The sequence below is a fragment of the Etheostoma spectabile genome, chromosome 2 (genome assembly GCF_008692095.1).
Source record: "Etheostoma spectabile isolate EspeVRDwgs_2016 chromosome 2, UIUC_Espe_1.0, whole genome shotgun sequence".
NCBI classification, from domain to species: Eukaryota; Metazoa; Chordata; class Actinopteri; order Perciformes; family Percidae; genus Etheostoma; species Etheostoma spectabile.
In genome coordinates, this window is record NC_045734.1 from 3,349,065 (window position 1) to 3,359,592 (window position 10,528).

The 10,528-nt window shown below is 46.6% G+C and overlaps 1 long non-coding RNA gene across 1 annotated transcript in view; it reads left to right on the top strand.

Annotated features, from left to right (window-relative positions):
• The first annotated feature begins 1,153 nt into the window (after window positions 1–1,153).
• LOC116702114 (uncharacterized) overlaps window positions 1,154–10,528 on the top strand; it is an 11,893-nt gene continuing 2,518 nt past the window's right edge. The window contains exons 1-2 of the long non-coding RNA XR_004335055.1: window positions 1,154–1,165; window positions 9,358–9,362. This is a non-coding gene — a long non-coding RNA (uncharacterized LOC116702114). The remainder of the gene's footprint in view (window positions 1,166–9,357; window positions 9,363–10,528) is intronic.

Consider the following 10,528-nt stretch of genomic DNA (forward strand, 5'->3'; position numbering starts at 1 on the left):
CTCTCTCTCTGCCCCTCTCCGCCCTCCTTGACTCCGGTGCGGAGGACAATTTTATTGACGCTAACCTGGCAACTCGTACTGGATTTCCCATTGAGCCCGTCGACAGCCCACTTCGCGTCACAGCCATTAACGGCGATACACTCGCTAGAGTTACGCATCAGACCGTGCCTCTTACCCTAGTCTTGTCCGGTAACCATAGGGAGACCATCAGCTTCAAGCTTATGTCCGCTTCCACCACCCCTCTCATCCTCGGTTTCCCTTGGTTGAAGCGCCATAATCCCCAGATAGATTGGCAGCGACATGCTATACGTAGCTGGAGTGACCGCTGTCACTCGGAGTGTCTGGGCTCTGCCGTACCCCCGGTGGTGTGCGTCCCCGCGTCCGCGTATCCTCCTTCTGATTTGTCCTCCTTCCCCCCGATTACTCTGACCTGCGGAGTGTTTGTAAGGACAGAGCCCTGTCCCTACCTCCCCATAGACCTTACACTGTGCCATAGACCTGCGGCCTGACGCACCGTACCCTAAGATTCGGCTGTACAATCTGTGCCCGCCGGAGAGAGAAGACTATGGAGCGATATATCGGTGACTGCTCGCTGCCGGGCATTATCCGCCCGTCTGTCGTCTCCCTTGGGGGCGGGTTTCTTTTTTGTGGGAAAAAGATAAGTCGCTGCGTCCCTGCATAGATTTCCGTGGGCCTTAACGATATTACCATTAAGAACAAATACCCCCCTGCCTCTCATTACTCCACGTTCGAGCCCCTGCGGGGCCGCCACGGTGTTCTCAAGCTGGACCTTCGTAATGCTTATCACCTCGTCCGTGGTCCGACAGGGGGATGAGTGAAGACGGCATTTAATACTCCCTTGGGACTTTCGAATACTAGTTATGCCGTTTGGTCTTACTACCCCCGCCGTTTTCAGAACAGGGTGAATGACGTTTGAGGGATTTTTGTGCCGTTTTGTTGTAGTGTCCCTCGATGACATTCTCGTTTTTTTCCTCCTCCATGTCGGACCACGTCGCCCACGTACGTCAGGTCCTGCAGCGCCTGTTAGAGAACAAACTGTACGTGCAAAGCCGAAAAATGTGAGTTCCACCGGCGCTCTGTTCGTTTTCTGGGGTTCATAGTGGAGGGTGGGCAGGTGTCAGCGGATCCCGAAAAGACTAAGGCTGTTACTAACTGGCCTACGCCCACTACCCGAAACAGCTGCAGCGTTTTCTTGGGCTTTGCCAATTTTTTCGTCGTTTCATCAGGAATTTTAGTCAGGTGCGTCCCCCTTGACCAAAACTCACACGTCTCCCAAAGTTCCGTTTTCTCTGGTCCCCTGTTGCTGAGCAAGCCTTGGTAGGCTTAAACATCTGTTCGCTCCCCGCCGGTGCTTAAACACCCTGACCTGTCACTCCAGTTCTGTGGAGGTGACGCTTCGGCCTCTGGAGTGGGTGCCGTCCTGTCCCACGTTCCCCCTCCGACCAACTGCTGCACCCTTGCTTTTTTGTCTAAGAATTAACCCCTGCAGAAGGAACTACGACTGGGCCCCGGGAGCTGTTGCGTTCAGGTGGCTCTTGAGGAGTGGCGTCACCATTGGAGGGTGCGACAACCGTTTGTGGTCTGGACCGACCACAAAAACCTGGCTTACATCCAGTCTACCCAGGAGGCTCTCATCTCGACAGCCAGGTGGGCTCGTTCTTAGCAGGTTCGATTTCACCTTGACGTACCGTCCGGGTTCACGGAACTGAAGCCGGACGCCCTGTCCCGGCTATTCGACGCCCTAGAGGACGGTGCCAGTCCGAGACGGTGTTGCCTCCTGCCTGTGTGGTGGCTGCTGTTCGGTGGGAGATATCAGGCGCGGTGAACTGCCCAACCTCAGGACCCCGCCCCGGTGGGGGCCCCTGCTAACCTTCTACGTTCCTGAGTCGGTACGGTCACAGGTGTTGCAGTGGATTCCACATCACGTTTCTCCTGTCATCCTGGGATGCATCGTACATCCACGCTGTTGAAGCGCCACTTCTGGTGGCCGTCCATGAACACTGACGTTCGGGCCTACGTTGCTGCCTGCCCGTCTGTGTCGCGGGGTAAGGCCTCTCATCGTCCCCGGGCTGGCCTGCTTCTACCGCTTCCGGTTCCCAGTCGCCCTTGGTCTCACGTGTCTCGGACTTCGTCACCGGCCTGCCCAAGTCTAAAGGTAATGACACTATACTCACCGTGGTGGACAGATTCTCTAAATCTGTCCCTATATATCAGACCCAAATTACCCACGGCCAGTGAACGGCTACCTCTTAGTCCGACATGTATTCCGTCTCCATGGAATACCTGTGGACATCGTTTTCCGATAGAGGCCCACAGTTCATTTCTGGTGGTGGAGGATTTTTGTTCGCTCTGGGTGCTTCTGTTGTCTGTCCTCAGGGTTCCATCCCCAGACGAACGGTCAGGACGGAGAGGGCAAATACGACCTGGAACGTCCCTCCGGCTGTGTGGCAGCACAGACCCCCACCACCTGGGTCGATCATCTACCCTGGATCGAATATGCCCCCAATTCTCTGGTCACCTCCGCCACCGGTCTCTCGCCCTTCGAGGTGGCCCTGTTTCCAACCCCCGTTGTTTCCAGCCCAGGAGAGGGAACTATCTGTGCCGTCCGTGCAGGACAACCTCCGCCGCTGTCACCGGTTGGTCCGAGGCCCGGGACTCCTTGGCTTCGGACGTCCGAACCAACACAGACTGTGGCTGACGGCGCAGGTCCCCGGCTCCGCCCTTCCAACCGGCCAACGGTATGCTCTCATCCAAGAACATCCTCTTCGCACGGAGTCTGGGAAGCTCTCCCCTCGGTACCTGGGTCCGTTTGAAATCGAGGCCATCGTGAACCCTGCGGCGCCGCTCAAGCTGCCTGCCGCCATGCGGTCCATCCCATTCCACTTCTCACACCTGAAGCTGGTGTCCTCCGATCCCCTCTGTCCTCCGGAGGAACCGGCCCCCCCTGTTCGTCTCATCGACGACCAGCCGCTACACGTCCCGGCTCCTGGACGCCCGGAGCGTGGAGGGGCCTGCATTATTGTTGGACTGGGAGGGGTACGGGCCCGAGGAACGTCTTTGGGTTCCCCCGGAGATTCATCTTGGATCCCCAGCTGGTGAGGGACTTCCATAGGGACCATCCTGTTGGGCGCCTGGAGGCGCCCTTGAGGGGGGGTACTGTTTTGTGTCTGCTGCCTTCCCCACCTTGTGTGTCTCCCCTTTTCTTCCCTGTGTGTTGTCTGTTGCCGTGAGGGTTTCGTCGGAGATTCAAGCGTGGCTTCCATCAACACTCCGTTTCCACTCAGCTTTCCCCTCACTCATCATCCCACTGCCTTTCATAAACCCGGGCTGACCGTCTCCTCAGCGCAGATCGTTACATGCATTACTGTGTGTAACTAGGCCCCCAGTCAATCCACTCGTGTTTCTTCTGTCTGTGTTCTCTGACTTACCTGTGTTTCCCTCGCAGACCGTCCGTTGTCCGTCATGCTGCCTACCATCATCTCTACCTACCACCCTCAGTCTGCTCTGTGTGTTTGTCATCCCCCCTCTAATTAAAACCACCTAACTGTACTCATGTCTTTGTACTTTTATTATCTCTGTGGTTCTGTCCTACTGAAACGTTACAATTTCCATGTTATCGTAACTGAATGATGACTATGAAACCAAACTTAAATTGTAATAAACCAGAATGATCCTTTAAAGTATACGGCAAGCGTGGAATATGGAAATGGAAAATGTGCAGTATTTAAAACACACACACACACACACACAAATACACACACACACACACACACACACACACACACACCCCATTAGTCCCCAGGGCTCCAGCTGCCCAGGGCTCTAAATTCACGTTGTCCCAGTGTGATTGAAGGTCCAGCTGGTAGACCAGCCCTTTTGATCCCTTTCCCTTTTATGAGAAAGACAAACAGCTCCTCGTCGTCACCCACACTGGAGTGATTGATACCACACACACACACACCACACACACACACACACACACACACACACACACACACACGCATTCACATGGTGATCAGACAGGCACACGTGCACATACACACACACACTTGCATTTTCTTAATGAATGCCCTCTTTCCCACTGTAAACACTCAGCTAATGACCTGCTTGAACTCTGAAACCCAGGGGGGGGGGACAAAAGGTGGAGAAAAAGGATGAGAGAGAGAGAGAGAGAGAGAGAGAGAGAGAGAGAGAGCGAGAGCGAGAGAGAGGCTACAAACAGTTTATTTTACAGAATTGATTATTCAGTTTTACGCACTCTTATTACCTACATATATTAAGTATTGATCTAATTGTCTTTATTTCATTGATTTGGGGGACAAAACACTACCAGTTTTCTTTTATACAGGACACATTATGCACACTCAATTTTCCAGTGCGTGTGCACATACATTCCGGTATCGGTTTTTGTGGTTCTGCCTATATAAAAAAACATGGCATGCAACAAGACATTCAGATTTGGCTCCCTTTTATTTTAAGGACCACCTACTAAACTGTGAGCGGAATTACGTACTCATTCAAAGTATTTCACATGTCACAGAAACCACTGGAAGTACATGTGTTTTGGATGTTATTACCAAACCGTTGGTGATGTGTTGCTGTTTTTGTTCTGGTGCTTCCAGCTCTATGTTTCCTGGCTATCTGGAGCTCTGTGCACCGTGGTAGACTGGAAAAGGGCAGCCTCCAGTATACAATACTGTTATTTTTAGTTTAATAAAACTTCCCAAATTCCCCAATATGTAGAATAGTGATTCCCAACTAGGGGTACGTATACCCCGGGGGCTACTTCTGCAGTTGTCAAGGAGTACATAGAAAGATTGGAGAGTAGCTCATCGAATTTTGAAAAATTGGTTCGATTAAAAGAATATATCTACATATGTACAGGGTTAACACTGTGACACCTGAACACTACATATTGCAGTCATTTAAGAGCGTGTGAAAACTAGTCAGCAAGCGAGCTGTTGCCTAAGCACGTACTTCAGATCACAAGCGGACACTTACGAGCATCTGGAGACACATTCTAACATTCTAACTGTGAACTTATGTACTTAGATATTAAACCAGGTAAGAACAGAGTAACAGTCACATGCCGGTTGATTGTAGTACACGGTCCATCTGCGTATCTCCGCCCCACGGCTTGAGAACTACCTTTATATTTTTCTTGCTAAAATGGAGCGTTTTAGGCAGAGGGAGAACAGGTATATTCAGGCAGACAGTATGAAAAAAATATGTATTTTCTGAACATTCAAGCATTTAATCATGTTATAGTACAATAAGGTTATAAAGTAAAATACAAGTCTGAACCAGTTAATGAGCATGATGTCTCCTTTAAAGAAGCAAATTCCACCCTTAAATGTTTCTTTATGTGGATATTGTAGTTGTCGGTTTTGTCTGCAGAGATCTGAGGAGCAGTTAACCATAGTCCTCAGAAACCCACCGGAGGTTAGAACGCCAACACAAAGAAAGCAGAAGGTAACAAGACATCCGTCCGAAAATGAGGGACGTTTATCTCATAGGCACCGGATGATTCCGCAAAATGTATAAGAGGAACAATTGTGATTCTGAGCTGACATCCAAGTAAAATGTTTGAAGTAGGGATTTTCAGTGATTAGCCTGTTTCAGATTGTTCCGTGCACCTCTCTCCCCCTTTGGCAAATTGAGGGAACAATAGAGAGGCGATTGTAGAGAGAGAGTAGGGGAAGAAGGGAATGTACCAGAGGCGTTTTAGGGCCTCCTTACATGGGAGCCATCCATACATGGGGATTTGCATGAAACTGACTTTTGATGGAATCTCCCCGCAGCTATATTGTTGGGACACAATGTGGATTCATATTCACGCCTGGGCACTGCACAGTGGATGAGAAACCTCTTCTTTAGTCTGTAATGATAATGCAATGCATTCATATGAATGATGTCACACCACCGCCTCTGCAAAGTGGCGTGGCACCAGAACATTTTAAACAGGGGGTTTTAAGAACAGGAAACGGGTGCGAAAAACTGTGGTGTTTATTACCAAAAATGAATATACTCAAACAAACAACACAAAATGAAAGTCGGAAACCAAATAAATTAAACTTAATCAAACTGACAAATAGGACTGCTAAACTGAAAAAGCAACATTAACACACTGGATGCAGAATTTACCATTTCATTTCCTTAGATCAGTTACTGCTTACATCACTATATATATATATATATATATATATATATATATATATATATACACACACATATGTATTATATCTGGGCACCCATAACAATAGGCACCCCAGATATTAGGCCTGTCCTCAACTAAAGACATTGTTAGTCAACACTCGTACAATTTTATCAAATAATCAATTACTTGAATTAATCGACAGATCTGTAAGATTGAGTTTCTCCCCACCAAATCATGCAAAAGCACCCATTTTAAATCTTGTTATTGTTTACCAGAGATGTGCTCATGGTTGATTGGCATAAGTCATTCGACTGAAAAAACGTTGGTCAACTAAAACAAACATGACCGATTAGCCACTAATCGACAAAGAGGGACAGGCCTGCCAGACATGATAAAATATCCTTTGCATTCTCTTCACACCATCTCACCTATTCTCCTCCACAAACCCCTCCCTGCTGAGAGGATAATCAGACACACCTGTATATACTCTGCCCACATACACACGCACACACACACACACACACACCACACACACACACACACACACACACATAGGCACAACCAAACTAAAATACTACGAACCTGGGCGCCCAGATAGCTCAGTTGGTAGAGTGGGCGCCCATATATAGAGGTTTACCGACCTGCGGCCCTTTGCTGCATCTTATTCCCCCCTCTCTCTCCCCTTTCATGTCTTCGTCTGTCCTGTCAAAATAAAGGCTGAAAAATGCCCCAAAAATAATGTTTAAAATACTATGAACCCAATCCATAGACCAACTAAACAGCCCTATGTCATTTTGTACACATTAAATGATAATTTATTGCATAAACTGAAACTTTATAAGGAATTAAGGATTAAGCAGACACATAACACTCTTAAATTTGGCAACAGGGCCTAGTGAAAAGGGAAAAAAGAAAAAAAATGACAGGGTTGTATGCTATTATACAAAAACTTACGCACAAAAAGTAGTAAGTTATCCTACGGAAACAACGGCCACTGCCAGCCGATCAGGTGACGACCGGTCACACGACAGTTAGTGGCCATTACAGGGGAAATTTAGCCAAGAAAAGGTGGCCAAGAGATGTGGCCAAGAGCACTGTGAGGTTGCGGTCATTTCAGCGAGCGTTACAGTTAAGTTAAGCCAAAGGGGACTGCCCTGCGGCGTTGTAATGTTGTAAAAGGATTAGTTAAGATTAGAAACAATGACTGTGGTTTGATTTCAAACAAACACTTGTTTCCTAAGTGAAAGTCCTCCGTTTTCCCCTTAACTACTTTGTGGAAATTATGTTGAATATGTACAAATTACAGTGCATTACTTTTGTAGCTATATGTACTAATGGTTCAGCGGCCTGGGTAATGTGTGTGTGACACAGCAAAAAGGAGCCTCATACGTGCCTATGTGCTGTAAATGCTTATTTTACAGATTTTTTATATAGATATATAGAAAGAGCGCGGGTGGAAAGATGGGCAGTATGAAGGACAAATGCAGACAGAAGCAGACTACAAATAAAGATGGGGGGAAAAAAAGATAAAGAGTCGAAAATCCACTAAGGCAGACGGACAGAGAAACAAAGGGAAATCGACAGAGAGATATGGGCGAGAGGAGAAGGACATGTGAAGTGAAAAGGACAGAGATAGAAACAAAAAGATGAAATGAATGAACTGAGATAGTGCGAGTCCTAGGGGTCAGCTTCGTTTTCTCTTTCTCTTACGGTAATCCCTCCAGTAGCAGTGAGCTGTTAGGCTCCTCCATAAATCAGCGTTTGTATGAAATACCAGCGGGAGCCAAAAGGTCAAAAGGAGAAAATTAGCAGCTGTCTTTTCCTCTCCTTTCATGTTAGCCGCGGGGCTAATCGCCAAGTGCGCCATCAGCCTCATTTCCACTTTAAAACAAACTCCCCGACAAGCTGGGGAGGAGCTGTTTGCCTGCTCTTACATTTTATGGCACCGGAATTCATTCTGAGAGAGAGGAGGGGGAGGGGGAGGGTGAAGGTGAGGAGGAGTGGTGGGAGGGGGAGTGGGTCTTTAACTTCCTTGCTTTAGATTAGATTAGATTAGACTTTATTTATTCCGAATTTGGGAAATTGCAGTGCTAGAGCAGTAGATCTAAGACACAGTACACATACAGAATGTACAAAAGATAATAAAAAGGATAGAAGATGAGAACACCTGTTCAGAAAATATACACAGGAAAGAATGTACAAATGTACTGTATATACAAGTGTACAACCTACTAAAATAGTATTTATAAAGTAAGTAAGAAAACCTGGTTGGCTACTTTAGTGCAGTATTGTGATGTATGTCAGTAAGGTAAAGTTACTTTATTGTCACATACTCATACATGTCACGAAATTCATTCTCTGCATTTAACCCCAGGGAGCAGTGCGGCAACCAACTCCAGATCTGAGCCAGTTTCTTGATCAAGGGCACTGACTGGAAAAATGAATACATGATTTTTGATGGTGGGGGGAAACCCTCTGGGTGCTCCGGTTTCAACCATGGGGAGAACATACAAATTCCACACAGAAAGTCCCAGAACGACCTGGATTTGAATATGGAACTTCCTTGCTGTGAGGCCCCAGTGCTAACCATTGGGCCACCAGTTGTATTGCCTGTGGTAGGAATGATTTCCTGTAGCGGTCCGTGCGATTTTAAAGCTGCCGGAGACTTTTTAGAGAAAGTTAGACCAGTGCAGCCTGTTTTCATGAACCATATGTTCATATAGCTACGAAAGTTAAGCGCTGTAATTCGTAAGCATTCCACATATTTTTTTGCCGCATGCACCCCAATGACTGCTGCTGTATACGAAATCAGTTGACCGCGTAGGGAAGAGGTGGGGGAGAAAAAAGCAAATCGATACAGCATAGTATTGATGCACAGGCGTGAAGTATTTATTATGTATGTGTATTATATAACCGTACATCAGTCTGTCTACTTGACAATCCCATTTTAAAGCAATAAAATTGAAGGGATATGAACAAACAGAGAAATTTTTCTTTCTTTTTTTCAGATAAAACAGATGTTGACAAAGGTTCCTTTTGGGGGCATCATTTGAAATTGGGAAAAATTAGAAGTTGGAAAAATGGTTATAAATTGCACTATATTGTCAGAATGTTGCAATATGTTTTAAATCGCAATAATGTCGTATCGTGACATAAGTATCGTGATGATATTGTATCAGGAGGCGTCTGGTGATTCCCACCCCTAGTGGGTCATAGACTTCCATCCAGGAAAGGTGTGTTCCTTTGGAGTTTTAATCCAAACCACAATCTTTTTCCCAAACTTAACTAGACGTTTTGGTGCCTAAACGTACCTGTTGTCGCCCATAACGCTCACTATTTTGTAGCCTAAACTTAACCGCAATGTCCCCCCAAAGGACTGGCAGCTTGCGGTGCCCTGTACCCGGCTCAAAGTCCTCTATTCTCTGAACTAACTGAACCACCAAACAATGCTAATACGACGGATAAGCATTGTTGTGCATATATTTTCGTACTAAATCATACGGATACATTCACTAGAATGCGTTGATCAGTGTGGGGGGGAGAGGGCGGTCCATGATGGATAACAGTTTGTTCAGTGACCTCCTCTCCACCACAGCTTCAAATGCCTCCTGTTTGCGGACAATAAATTTCTGTCAACCCTCTCCTTTTACACTCTTTTCTTCCACCTGTTCCGTCATCTTGAGGTGTGGGAGGCCAAACAGTGGAGCATGCTCCTCTCACACTGCTTTGTTGACACATTGCAGGTGTGATGATTGGCGGCCTTTCCTTCTACTCCACTCCAAGGTGGTGCTACTCATTTATGAGAGGCCCAGTTTGAACTCTGTTGACCTTCTCACTCCCACAGTCTCTGCGATTTTCCTCCCTTACTGTTAAGACTTCCCAATACTGGACTGCACATGGCATTACTGGCTCAGAGTAGTAGAAGGAAAGGTTTAGTGGCATATGTGCTGAACAGTAAGTGTATGAATTTATTTTGTTTTTTAAGAATTTAAATCAAAAAGGATTTTCTGATTTCCCGTCTTACATAATGTTTTTTGTTTGTTTATTGTTTAGTTTTTTTGGTTGCTTTACAGTAGGTGGTCCAAATGACGGAAACAGCAGTATAGTGTAATTTGTTCCCTTTACATTTCCATTCACAAATACAGATAGAAGAGGCAGGTGGCCTCACATTGTGTTTACCTCCCCAATTTCACACAGTGCACCACTGTTTGTACTAGCCAACTGAGCACATCCCAACAAGTCCTCCAGTCCATTACATTACATGTCATTTAGCTGATGCTGTTATCCAAAGCAACTTACAATTGCTATATATCATAGGTTGCACACCTCTGGAGCAACTAGGGGTTAAGT